The sequence below is a fragment of the Balaenoptera borealis genome (genome assembly GCF_965194805.1).
Source record: "Balaenoptera borealis genome assembly, chromosome: 12".
In the NCBI taxonomy this organism is placed as follows: Eukaryota; Metazoa; Chordata; class Mammalia; order Artiodactyla; family Balaenopteridae; genus Balaenoptera; species Balaenoptera borealis.
This window is the reverse complement of record NC_138869.1, coordinates 12686282-12704919: the sequence shown is the minus strand read 5'-3', so window position 1 is coordinate 12704919 and position 18638 is coordinate 12686282. Positions and strand designations below refer to the sequence as shown.

General features: G+C 43.8%; 1 long non-coding RNA gene across 3 annotated transcripts in view; it reads right to left on the bottom strand.

Moving 5' to 3' along the window:
- The window catches only part of LOC309608146, a 259623-nt gene that overhangs the window by 86143 nt on the left and 154842 nt on the right, over positions 1-18638 (bottom strand). For 2 of the 3 annotated variants that reach the window (XR_014232694.1, XR_014232696.1), the window contains one exon: positions 14040-17997. This is a non-coding gene — a long non-coding RNA (uncharacterized lncRNA). Of the gene's footprint in view, positions 1-14039; positions 17998-18638 lie in introns of those variants that run through there. The other variant, XR_014232695.1, reaches the window with a different exon arrangement.

Sequence of the window (18638 nt, the reverse complement as noted above, 5' to 3'; positions counted from 1 at the left end):
CTGCCTGATCCGTCCCTGTGCACATTTGTCTCCACACGTGGATCAACCTCACCTCTTGCAGCTCCTTCTCACTCAGCCCTCTTCCCCCCATATAGACACTTCTGCATGAATCCTGATTTGAGGATAAAAAGAGGAAGCAGTCGGCCCCAACCTTATCCTCTGAAACGCAGCACCTTCCCCCATTCTCGCCCTACTCTCTTTCACTCCTGGTCTGAATGGTGAACTGATACCATCACGAGATGGAAAGAGCCTGAACTCCTGAAAAACCAAATGAAGAAGAATTTCCACGTACTTGCACTGAAACTTACCTGAGCAAAAAGCAAACCTGTCCTGTGATAATTCACTGAGGAGGGGGATTTATTAGTTGCTAACAAGTGATAAAAGAGAACACCCCTCGTTCCCTGGACCCCCACCAAGCACCGTCAGTTAGCCAGCGTGCAGATATGCTGTCATTTCAAATGCCGTCATTTCAAATGCCAATCCTACCCTTTAAAATCTACCTCAATCGTTAGTCTTCGTTTTACTTCTGGCAGGTCGCCACCGCCCACTGAAATGTTGGCCGTCCCTCCACTGTGTGACAGGGTCAGTAAGAAATGAAATGAATCAAAGCTTCTGGCTGTGCCCCAGCAAGTCGGCTGCAAGTACAGCCAGTCTTAATTGATGGAGCAACTTAGTGAGTCTCTAAATTAAAATATTCGATTTGAGCCACATGACAGCCCCAGGATCTGCCTGACCTCTCTCTGGAGCTCAGACGTGGTGACACCAGAACACAGCAGGCGGCAGTAAGTGCATCTGCTCTGTAATTAAGGTACTTCCCCACCCTCCAGCGAACGGTGCCAAAGCTTTGACTTGAGACACAGGGCAGATAACATGTTAATTGCAACCGTGTAGGAGGAGGTGTAGGGTAGGAGTTAGGCTTCTCACCTGGATCAGTCACATTTCAAGAAGGCAGCATCTGAGGTTTGATCGCTCTATTAGCATTCTGACTGTGCCTTCAAAGCGTGTAATGTTTGCAAAAATCTCTCCTCCAAATACTCGGTTAAGGAAGAGAAAAAGGTGCCTGCTAGGTAACAGCAATGGGGCTTACAAATGGTGATAACTTATAGGATTGGGGGTGTTATACAGGCAGAGTCACTACTATTATGCTTCCTACCTTAAGCCTGGATGGGCTGGGTGATTGTTACCTAATTCTCTCGTACACAGAACATCAAAAAACATATGCTCTCTTCAATAGGTTCCCTTAGAAAATATCCACAGGAAGATATTTTCTCAATAATTGGTGAGCATTTTGTCCCTCAGTATATCCATCAGTACTGACGAATCGGCAGGTCATTCTGAAAAGGCTACCTCTGCTAGCCCCTGCACCCTCAGGGGAGAATCAAGCCAGGTCTTCTGACAGCAGCCTGCTGGCTGTTTTTTTTTTTTTTTTTTTTTTTTATGGCTGTGTTGGGTCTTCGTTTCTGTGCGAGGGCTTTCTCTAATTGCGGCAAGTGGGGGCCACTCTTCATCGCAGTGCGCGGGCCTCTCACTATCGTGACCTCTCTTGTTGCGGAGCACGGGCTCCAGACGCGCAGGCTCAGTAATTGTGGCTCACGGGCCCAGTTGCTCCGCGGCATGTGGTATCCTCCCAGACCAGGGCTCGAACCCGTGTCCCCCGCGTTGGCAGGCAGACTCCCAACCACTGCGCCACCAGGGAAGCCCCCTGCTGGCTTTCACTGTCCCTTGCCATGGTCTCACTGTGGTCACACGCTTCCTGTCAATAAACCAAGGACGTCAAATATATGGCATTTGAGTAGCCACCCTATCTTCACTACATCAGATCTAGCGGATCAAACTCAGCACCGTTTCTCAACCAAGTTCTTCCGATGTCTACTACTAACTGGCCAAGGTTAATAAAAGAGATGAAACCAATTGTTCATTCAGATACTAGATACTGCATTTCTTTGTCTGCTAATAACTGCTTGAAGCTAGCCCACTAGCCTCCATCTCTCTCCCCACCTGCAGGATCTCCCCCTAGTCTGCTCACAGGAAGTCAATCCACCCTCATCATTCACTCAATTCAACTCAGTTCTGACACTATCCACACAGAGGTAGCATCAGATTGCACAGGTTAAAGGTTCAGTCCTACAATACTGCTCCCCCGCCCCTGATGTCAGCAGCCAGTTGCAAGTCTAGGTTGTTAGCTGCGCGTCTGGCCCTGACCAACTGGCTATAAAGCAGAGGTTCCCACGACCTCCTCCTTGAGATCAATTAATTTGCTAGAGAAGCTCACAGAACTCAGAGAAGCATCTTACTTACTAGATTACTGGTTTATTATAAAAGGATATAACTCAGGAACAGCCAGATGGAAGAGATGCACAGGACAAAGTATATGGGAAGGCATGCAGAGCTTCCTTCCCTTCTTCGGGCACATGACTCTCCCTGAATCTCTGTGTGTTCACCAACCAGGGAGCTCTCCGAACCCTGTCCTTTTGGGTTTTTGTGGATGCTTCCATACATAGACACATACATCCACTACACAGTCATGGTTGATTAAATCACTGTCAATCGGCAATTGATTCAACCTCCAGCCTCTCTTCCTCCCTGGAGGTCAGGGGGTGGGACTGAAAATTCCAACCCTCTGATCACATGGCTGGCTTCTCTGGTGACCAGCCCCCATCCTTAGATGCTTTCCAGGAGTCTCCCCATTAACATAACAGATCATTACTGCTGTGATCACTTAGAAAATTCCAAGGGTTTTAAGGAGCTCTGTGCCAAAAAGGGGGAGGAAGACCAAACACATATTTGTTATAAATCAAGTTCCTAATAACGTTGGCCGAGAAAGTTGGTAGAAGCCAAAGGGTCTCACACATTGCTAAAATGATGTTAAAAGTTTCTGCATTTTCTCCATCGAAGTTAAGAGACTAAGAGATGCAGGTTAGAATCTTTGGCACACCTTGACTTACATAAGCTATGCTGGGAAAAACCTAAGAAAAGAAGAAGATGAGTCTCTTGTTTTCCTAGAACAACAACTGGAATTCAGAGCCCGCAGAACTCTGCCTGGAGCATTGTTGACGCTTTGAAAGGAGAAGAGAAGCAGGAAGCCCGCAGGACTGGCTCTCCATGGGCTACAGCACGGCAAGACTGAAATCCTTGTGCAACAGATGATGTCAGCAGTTTTCAACCAATGAAAATCCTCCAGCACTACAGAGGGGACCAATGACTTTGGAGCAAGCCAGGTAGATCAAGACATGAGAGACCTGTTGCCATCAGATAGGCACTTTAGGGAAGGAGCTCTGGAGGCCAATTTACTGGCTCCCATAGTCTTTAAGATGAAGTCCGCACTTCTACGCGTGACCTACAAGGTCACGATTCCTTCATTTTCTGGAGTCTTCTCTCTTACGATTCTCAGCCTCTTACGGCAGCTCCGCACTGCTTGTGACTCCGTGCATGCCATAGTGTTCCTCTTCCCTGGGCCTCTGCTCATGCTGTGCCCTCTAACTGCAACTCCCTCCCTCCCCCTTTTCCAACAGCCTCCAATCTTCCTGCTTGATCCCTTGTCTTTTAAAACTCAGTAACGTCAGGGAGCCTCCCAGAAGCTGTGTTATAGCTCTTCCCAAGCGCCCTATAATTTATTGAGCATAAGCTCTGTCACTGCATTTACCGTCCTGCTTTCTGACTATCCATATGTGAATCTGTCTTCCAGTCTAGACTATAATCAACTGGAGGACATGGACCACTCCTGTGCCTTTCAGTGTTGTAGCTCTTACGCCTAGCACGGTGCTTGGTGCAGAGAGGGTAGAAATGGGTTACTGGGTGAATGGATAAATGAATGAGGAATGACTGAATAATGTATGTGTGCCTCAGACATGGGAAGCGGGAAAGGAAGGACAACCATAACTTATAGACCAACTAATACCCACTCCGACCAGCCCTACCCAGAGAAAGGAAAGGACCCAGGTGACTATAGACAGTAAACCCGTAAGACTAGGGTTTCTGGGGTTATTGCACCAGCCCTCCTACTACACACAGGGGCACCTGCCCTATCTGGGCCTGAGTACAATCCAGTTTATTTTTTTCCTGGCCTTAAAGTTACATTTCTTTTTTTAATCTCTTTCGATATGGAAAATTCCCCAGTGCTCAGTCAAACACTAATCACGTTAGACTGTTTGTTACTTCAGTCAACACCAGCGGTGAAGCTATGCCCACGCCAGCCTCAGCTCCACATCAAACCTGACAACACTGCACTGATAAGAAGTGACATGAGACACGGCTAGCAGACACACGCCACCCACTCTGGGCGACGCATGAGATTTAGCTAAAAAGCATTACAGGAGCAGAGGAGAGGAGGGTTCTTTCCCAGGATTTATGGCTGGAATGGGAAGGGTAGGTGCAAACTGCACTCCAGACAACAGTGTGATACAAACGTTTTTAAGTCATGTCGTATTCTTCTTCAGTCACTGAACCCATCACTCTTTCCTCCCTGACATGATAACCGCATGTCACAAACGCGCAGTTCACATTACGACCTTGCTTTCCAAAGACTAGTTGATCCCTTACTGACACCACACAGCAGTCAAAATGGGGGCTACAGGAAACTGAAAAACGTCTATTCTATGGCTCCTCAAAAGCTTGTCAATTCAGCCTATTTGCCATAATGCCTACTTTTTTGTTGTTAATATATTTAACAGATATTTGCTGTGTCCATCCTTGCAACAGACGGTGGAGGCACTGGGGGCACCATGGAGTCAATAGGTAAAGGGGAAGACAGGAGTGGGAGGGTGACCTGACATCTAAAATGGAAGCCCACAGGATCCTTAGATAAACTCTTCTTTGGCAGTTCTTTAGGAGTGTTCCCTTGAACTTTGTGGCCGCAAACTGTGCTTGCAACATTTCGGACAGGATGTGCCAAGTTCATGTTCTGTCTTTCCTGAGAGGCAGGTAGGAGCAGCTCCCGGATACAAGCAGAGACCTTTACCCAAGATGCAACAGTTGGTTCATTCATTAATGAAAGATATGGCATCCACAGTAGCACTGATCTAGACTAGTCTGGTAAGAAAACTAGGAGAAATGGAAAGGTTATGAAGGACCTTTAGGAGCTTCAGAGACTTCACAGTAACGAGAGAAGTTGGAAAGGTACATGAATAATTAATGTGTGATAAAATTAATAGTGCTTAATAGCAAAGTGACATTTCATCCTTACACCTGGTACTAGATGTCATGCTGCGGAGAGAATTAAAATTGTTGGACAAATGCTTTATAAGGACTTGAGTGGGTGATGCAAGCCTAAGGATGTAGGACCAGGATGTCTGAGAAGGGCAAAAGAAACAGGAAGGAGTTCATGTTTCTCCCAAGGGCAGAAAAGATGAGTGAGAAGAACAGAAAATGGGGAAGGGAGCAGTGAGATCGGGCAAGGGAGCGGTGAGATCGGGCAAGAGCTGGTGGGCCCCAAGAGCCACCTGGCAGAAAGCTGGCTCCAAAGAATTTGAGGAGAGAGAAATTCTAATATTCAATATTAAAGTTGTTTCATGTGAAAGCACGGAATGCAAATCTCTCCACCGTCCCTCTAGAAGACTTTACGCTGCTGGAGTTTTCGTGGAATTCAAGGAGTTTTATATCCAATTACACAGAGAAGCACAGAAAAAATAGGTATGAGAATGGAATCCCTGGAGGCATACAAGGGCAAGGAGATACAATCCTTGCAAAGAATTAGCTGGAATCTTGAGAACCCCCATAGACTCTTTAGCCATAGAGAGCCAAGCCAATTTTACCTAGATCTTGAGGGGCTGCTGACTTCTAGGTTACTTTCTGCTTTGTTTCATGTGACAATCCTTGCCTTTGGTGGTTAGGTGAAAGGCAAGTTGAGACTATTTCTCAGATCTTTATGGCCACTGGCATTTGGTTCCAGGGGCACCACTGTTGTGCATATATCTGCAGTGTTACGATTGTGTCAACTGGCCTTCCAACAGTCAAAATCTGCAATGGCATCTTTCTGTCTCTGCCGAAAAATAAAAGTTTCTAGTCGAAAACAAAACTTTGCAATTAAAAGTACTGTTAAATCTTAACCAGTGGAAATGGTCAAGTAAATGCTGCATTTTTTTCCCTAGTGTGCCACTGTGTGCAAATAGATGATAAAGACAAATTGATTTACATATGTCCATTTAATCTGACCACAACTTTCAAAGGGAACTTGAAATCAGCAAGTGAAATAAGCCTCAGTTTTCTCATCTACAAAATGAAGTTACCGATGGTGAGATTTGAATTCGATTTGTAGTCTAGTTAATAGCCTTGTATCATTGTCACTTTCCTGGTTTTGATATTGGACTATAGTTATGTAAGATGCCATGAGAAGCTGGGTGAAGGGTACATGGGACCTCTCTGTACTAGTTTTACAACTTCTTGTGAGTCTATAATTATTTGAAAAAGTTTAAAAGCAATGAGAAGAAAACTGTAATTCAAAAAGATGCATGCACCCCAATGTTCACTGCAGCACTATTTACAGTAGCCATCACACAGAAGCAACCTAAGTGTCCGTCGACAGAGGAATGGATAAAGAAGTGGTATATATACATATGGTGGTGTGTGTGCGTGTATATATATATATGGGTTGTGTGTGTGTGTGTGTATATATATACACACACACACACAATGGAATACTACTCAGCCATAAAAAAGAATGAAATAATGCCATTTGCAGCAACATGGATGGACCTAGAGATTATCATACTAAGTGAAGTAAGCCAGATAGAGAAAGACCAATATCATATGATAACGCTTATATGTGGAATCTAAAGAAAATGATAGAAATGAACTTATTTACAAAATACAAATAGACCCACAGAAAACAAACATATGGTTACCAAAGGGGAGGGGCAGGGGCGGGAAAAATTAGGAGCTTGGTGTTAACATACACACACTACTATTAGAAAACAGATAACCAACAAGGACCTACCGCATAGCGCAAGGAACTATACTCAATATTTTGTAAAAACCTATAAGGGAAAAGAATCTGTAAAAGAATATATATATATTTATATATATTAAAGAAAATCCTGTATTCATCCTCAGCTCTCCTTCCTCTCACCCTACACCTGGGAGACCTCCCACTCTCCAGAGAGACCCTCATTACCAAACTGGTTATTTGCATTTGTCAGTGCATAATTCAAGAATAGGCAGAAAGATGTAAGGCTGGGAGGGAGGAAGAGGTAGGACAGTCCTTTATAAGAAAGACTAAGTCCAACTACAGAATTAAAAGCTGGCAGAGAAAGGAGAGATAAGAGAGAAAAATGTTTGCAAACTGAAAGCTGAAAATGGGGGGGCTTAGAAAATGAGATACTCCAGAGAACAGGGGATGAGAAGAACGAGGAAGAAGAATATAAAATATATGAGGAATCTTACTTGAGAGCTCCAACTGAGAGATTAGCACTACAGGCTAGAATTCTTTAGGACAATAATTACTCTTGGTTATTTGGAGATCATACCATACAGATACTATCTGAGTCTTACATGAATTTTTCCCCTAAATAATGTATATTCTGTATTTTAACCTCTTCGAGAAAAAAATCTTAACTCACTGTAAATAAGTGCTCTTAAATCTGTGAAAACTATAAGTGAAATTGTGTGTGAATATACTTTTATTGAAAAGTATTCCATAACTTTCCTAAGATTCTGAAAAGATCATTTGATTCCAAAAATATCATGGGAGGTACCATGATATGGAAAGTACCATGACTATGGAAAGATCATCAGAGAAGTCCCACATTCCTCTGGAGAAGACAACCAGAGGGTTATTTTTATAGTAAAGGACTCAGACAATCACAGGCATACAGATCCCTGAAGACTTGTCACAAGCTTAACAGTCACATGTGACACGACATACCTCGCCGATACGTCATAAAAATGTATCCAATCTCTGATGATTAAAAAAGCTGGCCTTAACAGACATTCTATTGTCCCTTTTAATTTTTTTTATTTTTAACATCTTCATTGCAGTATAGTTGTTTTACAGTGTTGTGTTAGTTTCTGCTGTATAACAAAGTGAATCAGCTACATGTACACATGTATCCCTATATCCCCTCCCTCTTGCGTCTCCCTCCCACCCTCCCTATCCCACCCCTCTAGGTGGACACAAAGCACCGAGCTGATCTCCCTGTGCTATGTGGCTGCTTCCCACTAGCTATCTATTTTACATTTGGTAGTGTATATATGTCCATGCCACTCTCTCACTTCGTCCCAGCTTACCCTTCCCCCTCCCTGTCTCCTCAAGTCTATTCGTTACTTCTGCATCTTTATGCCTGTCCTGCCCCTAGGTTCTTCAGAAACATTTTTTTTAGATTCCATATATATGTGTTAGCATATGGTATTTGTTTTCTCTTTCTGACTTACTTCACTCTGTATGACAGACTCTAGGTCCATCCACCTCACTACAAATAACTCAATTTCGTTCCTTTTTATGGCTGAGTAATATTCCGTTGTATATATGTGCCACATCTTCTTTATCCATTCATCTGTCGACGGACACTTAGGTTGCTTCCATGTTCTGGCTATTGTAAATAGTGCTGCAATGAACCCTTAATAACAGTTCGTGGTAGCCTCCAAGATGGCAACCAATGATGCTTGCTTTCTGGTTTTCACACCCTTTTGTACTCTCCTTCCACACCACATCAGGGATGGCCTGCGTGACCAACAGAACACAGTAGAAGCTGCTGAGGTTAGGTCCTGAAAGGCACTGTGGATTGCTCACTCTGAAGAAGCTAGCCACTGCGGCAAGAGGGCACTCAGGTCGCCCTGCAGAAGGTCCATGTGGAGAGCAACAGAGGCCTCCCATCAAGAGCCAGCATCGACTCATTAGTCACGCAACTGAGCCAAACTGGAACCAAACCCTCCAGCCCCAGGTGAACCCTCGGATGATGGCAATCCTGGCTGACATCTGACAGCAACCTCACGAGGTGCACAAGCCAGAACTGCACAGGCACACTGCTCCAGGACACCTGGCCCATGTACCTTGTAAGAGGTAATCAATTATTCTTCTTTAAGCCACTGAATTTTGGTGTAACTTGTTATCCAGTATTTAGCTAGTTAACACATAGGCCAATGTGCAGAGTTGGTGCTCAGCTATCAATTACTAACATTGATATCTGTTGGGCTGTACCCCGCAGGCCTACAAGGCCTACACTTGCCCAGTTTCAAGACCGAAGAAAGAGCCCACAGTCAGCAACAGAAACATCCATGGTTTAATGGATGGGGGGCATCTTACACGTCTGAAGCAAGGTCCTGGAGCAACACCCCACCGCGTGTGGCAGACTGTGGGCAGGACATAGCAGCACTCTTCCCTCCCAAGGGGAAGGGGAGATTGCCAGTTATAAGGGAAACTGACATCAAGTTGACTCATCAGTTACCAGGGAAACTAGCAGAGAGGCACGGCCCTCACTAACCCTTTGATAAGAACCATCACTAGCTGGGACCTGGGGCAAGTATGTAGGAAGGTCAGGCAGGTGAGTTGGGTGTAGGTGAAGCAGGCACTGGTCGAGCAAGGGGTGTACAGAGAGCAAGACAATAGCCATCTTGAGTGGCCTGACTATACGATATTCAATCCAATGTAAACAAAAGGTAACATCTAATCTAGTAAAAACAAAAAAAGTGGGGTGAGTCTACTAATACTGGATAATAATGGTGCCCTAACTTACACACATATAGTAGCACACTTTTATCATTTGCTGATAATCATGTTTATTCTCTTCTAGTTACTGTGGGAAATTGCAATACTTATATTTTCTCTTGATATATTGATATAAGCATAGATAGGTCCCCCTAACTCCTATTACCTCCTTAAAAAAATCCATATCATTTTCACATTACTTGTCTTTATAATAACAAAGGGAATAGCTTATGACAATCCTCAGCTGGACTTAAAAGCAGAACTGAAATTTGGCAGTATCTTTAGTGACATAATAATGAAAATAATCAAATTGTTATTAATACTTGATAGAATGTGTTTAAGTAATAAATTGAAATGAATTCACTGCATACCTTGCTTAACATGACATTCACTACAATCAAAAATTAATAAGCATGAAACCTACAATGTATTTATTCCTGAAAAGAATAAGCATTTATGGCCTCATAAGAACAACTGAATGATCTCAATAGTTACTCCCTCAAACCTACAGCAATTAAAGATGAACCAATGAGGAAGAAACATAAATAACTTAAAAGCATATACACTGAAGAGAAACTCACAAATAATGGATTGTGTAAACTAGATGACTGGTCATTACCAAGGTCTTGCTTGCTAAACAGATAAAATATTACTTACAATATGAGGAATTATAGTCCTTCACTGTTGCAGTACTCTGCTAATGACAAACTGTGTCATTTGGGATATTTCTAGAAGGCAAACTACATATGTCTAGAAGTAAACTAGATCTGGATTTCAATGAGAAGTTCAAGAAAAAAAAACTAAGGTGATTGATGATCTATTATTAATAATCTTTTCAAAAGTCCAATAGCATGGACGATCATGCCTACAGCAAGTGACAGAAAGTAAGTTAAACCTGTTTCGGCAATAATAACAGCAGCAACACACAGTAAGATTTATTAAACACTCACTGTAGTAGATTGAAAAAGTGGCCATAAGTATCCATGGCTCTCCCTCCATTTAGACTTTTTGCAATGGGACTAAAGCTCTCCCCATGTAGGGGTAGAGTCCTACATTCCCCGCTTCCTGGATCTAGGCTGGCTTCATGACTTGCTTTGTTCAATAGAACGCAGCAGAAGAGAGAACGTGCCAGTTCTAGAGGCCTCGCGTGCTCCCATTCTTCCTCTCGGTGCTCTGTTCAGCCACCATGGGGAAAAGGGTGTGAGCGAGGCTGCTGGACCACACTGGACCACTCGCAGGCAAACGGAGCCACCCCGCAAACTGACCACAGACACACGAGTGAGCAGAGCTGAGGTCAGAATCACCACCCAGCAGCACCCAGCCCAAACGGCCAACCCACAGAATTGTGAGCTCAATGAACAGTTGTTTTAAGTCACTAACTTCGGGGTAGTTTGTTATGCACCAAGAATTAACTGATAAGCACTAGGTTTAAGTATCTTACACACATTACTGAATGTCATCCTTGCTACATGCCATGAGGTAGGTAGCAGTATTATTCCCACTTCAGAGGTGAGAACCTGAGGCATAGGACAACAAAGCGAATTCACTGCTTAATGTAACTGGAGTATCCCAAGGGGATGATCTTGCTGAATTCAGGTATGACTGCTCTAGAACTTTAGGTCGTATCACCAGGGCTCTGCTTTCGTTATTCTCCATTTTTTTGGCTCCACTTGTCCCTGCATGGATTTATTCTCATACGGCTTCTCTCCATGTGGACACAGGCTGGCTCTCTGCAGCCCCAAGTTTACTTGATCCTTATTGCTCATAATCCAAACAAAGGAAGCTCAGACGAAGCCTAGGGAGCCTCTGATTGGCTCGACCTAAGCATGTGCCCTATTCAGGGACGAGGGGACGGGCGAAGCCTTGTGATTGACAGTCCCATCGGAACCACCTGGTGGGGATGGGTAGGAGGGGCGTCAGTTCTGGGATGGACAGAGGACTGTTGGGCAGACAGGGACAGTATGTCCTCCACCATGGCTCACAGATCCAGAGAGCAGATTTCAGGACTCCTCAGTGGTGAAGTGACTTAAGAACCTCTGAACTAGAACACCAAGTCCGTCTAGAAGCTGGTGTGCCCTCTAGCGAGCAAAGCTAAGGACCCTGCTCTGCTGGTCCCCTGGCTGCTTTCTTTTTCTACATCTCACCAGGCCACCTCACCAAAGCTCCTCCCCCCTGAATAAGAAAAACATTCTCTGGGGCTTTTTAGTTTTATAGATTTACCTGATGTTTGAAGAAAAGCATTTGCTCCACAGTTAAATTGGAGAGTGGATTGTTTGCTTTACAAAAGGCTTCTCCACTTTACATAGGATTTCCCAGGATAGGACTTTAAACAGCAAGCTCCCCTTAGTGCATTTACACTGTAATTCCATTTGCAAGCTACTGCTTCTCAATACCTCAAATTCAGTGTACTTGACGGGTTGGGCTAGGCAGTTTCTAAGAGCCTTTCCAACTTAAAAATTACATGAGTCTATGGCACATATGGAAAAAAAAAAAAGATCAGGATACTGGAATGGAGTGACATGGGTTCTGCCTCTGGCACTTTCGTTGATTTACCAGCAGTGGGATAACTTTTATTAAGTCACTGAACCCCTCTGAGCCTCGGTGCCCTCACCTGTAAGAGGTGTATAAGAACGTCACCCACCTCAAAGGTTTGTTGTGAGGATTAAACGACTGAAGACATATAAAATGCGTAGCACATTGCTAGGAACATATTAAGTATTCTGCTTGCAACTACTGTGACTCGTTTCAATCCATCTGTCCTCTGCAGCAGAGGGATCCACTCAAAATGGAAATTCTATCTTGTCAAACCATTCCACTCAAAATCTCAATGGTTTCCCACGGCTGTAATAAAAACCCAGTTCCTGAGAATGTCCTACTAGGACCAGATGCCTGGCCTCCCCTCTGGCCATCCAGTATTATTACTCACCATGCCCATTCCCAACTTGACACAAACCTCCTGCTATTTCCTATTTTCCCCAAATTACCAAAAATTTTGTTTCTTCTCTTGATCTTGCTTCCCCTGTGAGCCTCAGCCCCATTTCTCCGCTCTCCTTTGCAATAAACCTTCTTGAAAGCTTTGCCCGTGGTCTCTGTCCTCAATTCGTCTCTCCCACTGCCTGCTGGCATCTCCACCCAGATACAAAATATAACCCTCATCTCAGCCTGTCCAGAAATGTACTCCTGGCTTCCTCCTTCCCCAGCCTGCTCCCCCGGGGACTCTCTCTCACATCAGGTGATGGCAACTCCAACCTTCTGATGGCTCAGGATGGAAACCTCACAGAAATGTCTGACTGTTCTCACCCGCCCTCCAAATCCACCAGCTACTCCTGCTGCCTCGCCTTTGGGGTAAAACTGAAAGATAACCGTGCCTCACTGCCTGCGCTGACTCCAAACGGCCCAGGCCGTGACTCTTTCATTGAAATCACGGCGACCGTCTCCTACGACTTTGGCTTCTACCCTTGCCGTCTACCCCTTTATTTCCAGTAGGGTAGTAAGAGAAAACCTTTCAAAACAGAGGTCAGATCATATCCTGACTCTGCTCAAAACCCTCTGCAGACGCCCACTCACGGAGAGCAGAAGCCAAAGCCCAAGAAAAGCTCTAAGACCCTCCACGATCCCCCCAGTGACGTCTCTGGCCTTGTCTCCTGCGGCTCTTCCCCCGTTCACTCTGCTCCAGCCACAATGGCCTCCTCTCTTTCCTGAACCTGCCACGCACACTCCCGCCTTCCTTCGGAACTGGCTCTTCCCTCTGCCCGAAGCACAGTTCAGCCAGGTACCTGGAGAGCTCACTCCCTCACCTGCAGGCCATCACTCAACCATCACCTTCTTCACCTTGGTAACGAGACCCACCTTGATCATTCTGTTCACATGTGGGAGTTGCCCCCAACCTGGAGACGCTGTTCGTTCTCTTTGCTCTCCACTCTTTCCCATGTCACATGTTGCCTTCTAATGTACTATATAACTTAATTATTATGTTTATTCCTCATTGACGACTGCCCCCCCGCCCCAGCTTTTCAAATATATAAGCTCTTCAAGGACTGGCATCTTTGTCAGTTTTGCTCATGTATCCTAATCAACCAGAAAAATGCATGGCAGGTAATAGATGCCCATTAAGTAGTTAACTAAGTATATGGTCTTGCCATGCTGGTCTTCCATCCTCTCACCACTTGAGGTCGTAGCTCCTATGTCACTTCCTCAGAGAAGCCTTCCCTGATCTCGCTGACCAACCTCCTTAATTATAGACCCAGTGTCTCTCTCCTTCATAGAACTTTCAAGAGATTCAATTTTATATTTGCCTTGTGACTACCCAAGCTCTACTAAAACACAGAAAACTCTGCTTTTACTTACCATCTTATCACTAACACCCGAGAGTATCTGCATATAGTAGGCATTCTATAAATAATTATTTCAGGGGCTTCCCTGGTGGCGCAGTGGTTGAGAATCTGCCTGCCAATGCAGGGGACACGGGTTCGAGCCCTGGTCTGGGAAGATCCCACATGCCGCAGAGCGACTAGGCCCGTGAGCCACAATTGCTGAGCCTGCGCGTCTGGAGCCTGTGCTCCGCAACGGGAGGGGCCGCGATGGTGAGAGGCCCGCGCACCGCGATGAAGAGTGGCCCCCGCTTGCCGCAACTAGAGAAAGCCCTCGCACAGAAACGAAGACCCAACACAGCCATAAATAAATAAATAAATAAATAAATAAATAAATAAATAAATAAATAAATAAATAAATAAATAAAATTTAAAAAAAATAATTATTTCATAAATGAATATTAGATAGTGATTTATATTACTGTAAGGAGTTAACATTCTTTCACCTACCAATGGCCCCCGAGCACACACACAATTAGCATGATTAAAATCAACTCCTTTATTTGCCACTTGAATAACTGTTACTTGCCCCCAAATAGACCAGGGTTATCTGCAAGGCTCTTGTAGATACTCTGCTTTCTACATTATGGGACTAAAGGATAGTACCAAGTGACCTACCTACCTTTTATTCGATTTTACCTCAGTATTATTTGTTTGCATCTGAAGCAGGCCCTTTGATTTCCATCATAAAGACATGCAAACATTTTTATTTTATGTGAGTGACAAACTGAAATTTGCAGATTACACCCCCGAAAATCCAGTTTTTAACCTTTCCAATAAGAAGTGTTTTGTTCCTAATCTACTTTATGAGAGATCAATCCAAGATAAAGCACTGTTAGAAAGATTAATACAATAAGTCCATTACGAAGATGATGGTATATTTCTGATCTTCCAATAACTATGTAACTCCCATAATTCCATGCACATAGAATTATGACTAATTGAATCAGGGCTAACATCATCTATCCTGGCTTAGTTGGTCGCATCCGTTATTTAACACAGAAAAGTATTCGTATAATACTCTGCTTACTAAATCTAAATAGAGCTTCCTTCTTAATACACAACAGCCATTTTTGTCTGGGCCTTCAGAACGTTCAGAATGAAGAGACGTGGGTTTAACTACTTATATATTCCTAGCTTTCTGCTCAGAACATTTACGTAGCGTGTCCCTGTTGGGCTGTTCGAGATTGACTGCTGAGCCCTAAATAGACTGGGCCCAGCCGCAGGAATAGATTAGTACACAGTGACCTGACGGAATTTTCCTCTGACGAAGGGCTCCACCTCTCCTTCCCACCCCACTCTTAGCAGACACTATAACTCTTGTGTGTGTCTGAGGCCTTGGTAAATAAAGCAGCGGTAAAGGGGGAGGGCTGGACATCTTACCTTCGCCAGTGACTCTTGAGGGAAAAAGGAGACGCTTTAACAATTTTACTACCAAATACTTTAAGCATATAAAAATGTATGCAAAATAATAAAATGAACACACTGGCGCCCACCACCAAACTCCGTCCAATCTTACTATATTTCACCTTATATCAAATCCACTAGAAATAGGAAGGAAACATCAGAATGTGGGTGAAGCCCCCTGAGGACCCCATCTATACCATTCATGACCAGCCTTCTTTCTCAGAGGCATTTACTCTCTGGACCATGTGGTTTACATGGACATAACGCTTTTATTCTTGTCACTCATAAACTCATTTTTTAGTTTTTTGAAAATTTCCATAATGTTTTATTCTGTGTCTCCTTCTGCAAGTTGCACACACGTGCACACAAACACTCTCTCTCTCTCTCTCTGGCTCACAATTTCTGAGATGTATTCATGCTAAACCATGAAAAAATAACATTCTATTTCATTCACTTTAAGCTGCTGAATTGCAATACAGCATTTAAATGCACAGTTGATATACTCATTCTTATGGTCGTGGGTGTTGACGATGTTTCCTTTTTCCCGGTGGGGCAGGGGTACTGGTGGCAGGAGTGAGGGGAGGGTAAAGAGCTGCTTTTTCTTCCTGGCAATTCAACTCTGTCCCCTGCAAGAGGATCTGGCTAACTTTATGTCAACCTGGCTGAACCACGATGCCTAGATATTTGGTGTAACATTGTTCTGGATGTTTCTGTGAGGGTGTTTTATGGATGAGATGCTTATTTAAATTGGTGGAATGTGAGTAAATCAGACTGCCCTTCATAACGTCAGTGGGCCTCAGTCAATCAGTTGAAGGCCTTAAAAGGAAAAAGACTCAGGTCTCCTGAGAAACAAGGAATTCTGTCAGCTGACCACCTTTGGACATGAAATGCAAGTCTTTTCTGATTCTGCAGACAGCCAGCCTATGCTATAGATGTCTGGCTTACCAAGCCTCCACAAACCCATGGGTCAGTTCCTTAAAATAAATCTCTCTCCTATATATGTACACTTTCTCTCTCTCTCACTCACACACACACACACACAATGCTGTTTCTGTTTCCCTGGAAAACCCTGACTAATACAATGTCAAAATACAACTTGCATTGGTTTTCATTTGTGGGCCTTTGGTCTCTGGAGATAAAGAAACTTACCGCAAAAGGCAAGAGTCTCAAACAGGCAGGGGGCACAAATGAAGGAGACATGTTGCTTAGAGTAGTCTTTTCTAATTCACCAAAATTTGTACTTTCTACCCTGAGCCATGCCTTATCTTCTTTACCTACTGTCTGTACTTTATCAGAAGCTTTGAGATTAATCTCTCTACCCTCAATACACACTCAACTGATGTCTGTTGAATTATTAGGTGGAGAAATGAGTGGTAATTTCCGAGAGCCAAACACAAACCCCGTTAACCAACAAATCCATCAATAAAAGCATATCTTTGGGGGATAATCATATATGTAACACTGTGCTGAGAACTGATGGGTAATGGAGGTTTACAGAAACTTGGAAAAATAATTGCAACGCTGGCATTTAAGGTCAAAAGAAATAAATGCAATCAGAAAATGCTGGATCCAAAGGAGCAATGATGAAAACAGATATAAAACCTGTCATAAGAAAGTAATGATGAAAAGTAAATACGATGGGAGTAAGTATGAGAAGGAGAGGTAGCATGATAGAATATGAAGAATGCTGGATTGGAGAACTCGAAGTCTGCATTCAAATCATAACACCGTCCCTCACTCTCCCATATAACCCTTGGCCAGACAATTAGCTCTCCATCCTCGGGTGATTCTTGCACAGAATGGCTTTATACCATCCTGTGTTGTGTTCCCCCTCTTGATTACCCATGTATTATCTAATGATAGGTTAGTTATTAAACTAACATCAGGTACTAACTGGTTGATTTTTCTCCTTACCCACTATTCCCCCCAAAACAAAAGCTTGTCAGTAATGCAGACGTCGTAGCATTCAATACTCAAGGGTGCCATCTTTAAAAGAAATTATTGATCTCTGTCAACATCCAGTGACATGACCAAATGTAGGGTGAACCACCCCATCACCTCCTGCATGATTGCACATTTCACATCCTGTTCTGGAAACTCTGAAATCCTGTGACACATCAGATTACTGGAACATGGTCAAGTAAGTGCCAACAAGTTGCTCAAATCAGCAATCCCGTAACAAGATAGGCAGTCAGGTGAAATTATCAAAAGCACAGATGGCACTCAATTGTGTTTATTGCAGGAGAATTCCTTCTCAAAACACAGAGGTTGAGTTCTCCTTTATGCTGCCCCCTTGGTGGAAGTGTTTTATGTTTAATCAACCTCACTTTGCCCACATGCCTGAGAAATGCAATTCCCTTTTCAATAGGGAAAATTGGCCCCTGACTGATTTCCATTATATTTATACATACTTACCCTTGCTGAGCATGCATCAGCTGGGTGTCTGCAAAGACAAGTGATGGATGAGGCTCTCCAGGGTAGACAGGAGATGGATTCCTATAGGACAAGCTTCTTCTCTCATCTATCTGCTCGGAAGGTATACCATCGCACAGCCGGCGGTCACAGAAACACAACACAGAGATCCTGAGACACAACAAAATGCTTTCAGAAAGAGAACTGCGAAATGCAAAGTACAGTAAAAGGGGTCAGAGTATTGCATTATAGTCCCAGCTCTGCCACTAGCTCAAGAGGCAACCCTGGGTAAATCACATTAACACTTTGGTAAAATGGGATTCTTTCTGTCTCACCTATCACAGGGAACAAGCAAATGGTGAAAATGATATTAGGAATGCAGCTTTTTTGATAAATATTATCATAAACAGTCCTTGAGGGATAAAAACTCAAGATGCTCCCTAGGGCATCCCCAGTGGGCCCACAGTAGTAGAGCTTTGAGGTCACACACAGGAAGGGCGTTGGAAGCGACCAGCTGGGCTTAAATCTCCCCTCCAACTCTGGCTGTATGTGTGACCTCAGGCAAGTTACTGTATCTCAGCTTTAAACTTCTCTCCCTTACCTACAAAATAATGAACTCCAAAGTTACTGTCAGGTCAGTTCCATAGATGACAGCATTAACACAGCTAGGTTGGTTCTGGTTCTGGACATTCTGTTAATTCTGGACATGCCGATTCCATTTGATACAGTGTTTTTTTTAAAAGATTCAAAAGAAGTCAACTCATAGAATGTTAACACGATAAAGCAGAAAGGAGGCAAAGTTCCTTTCTGCA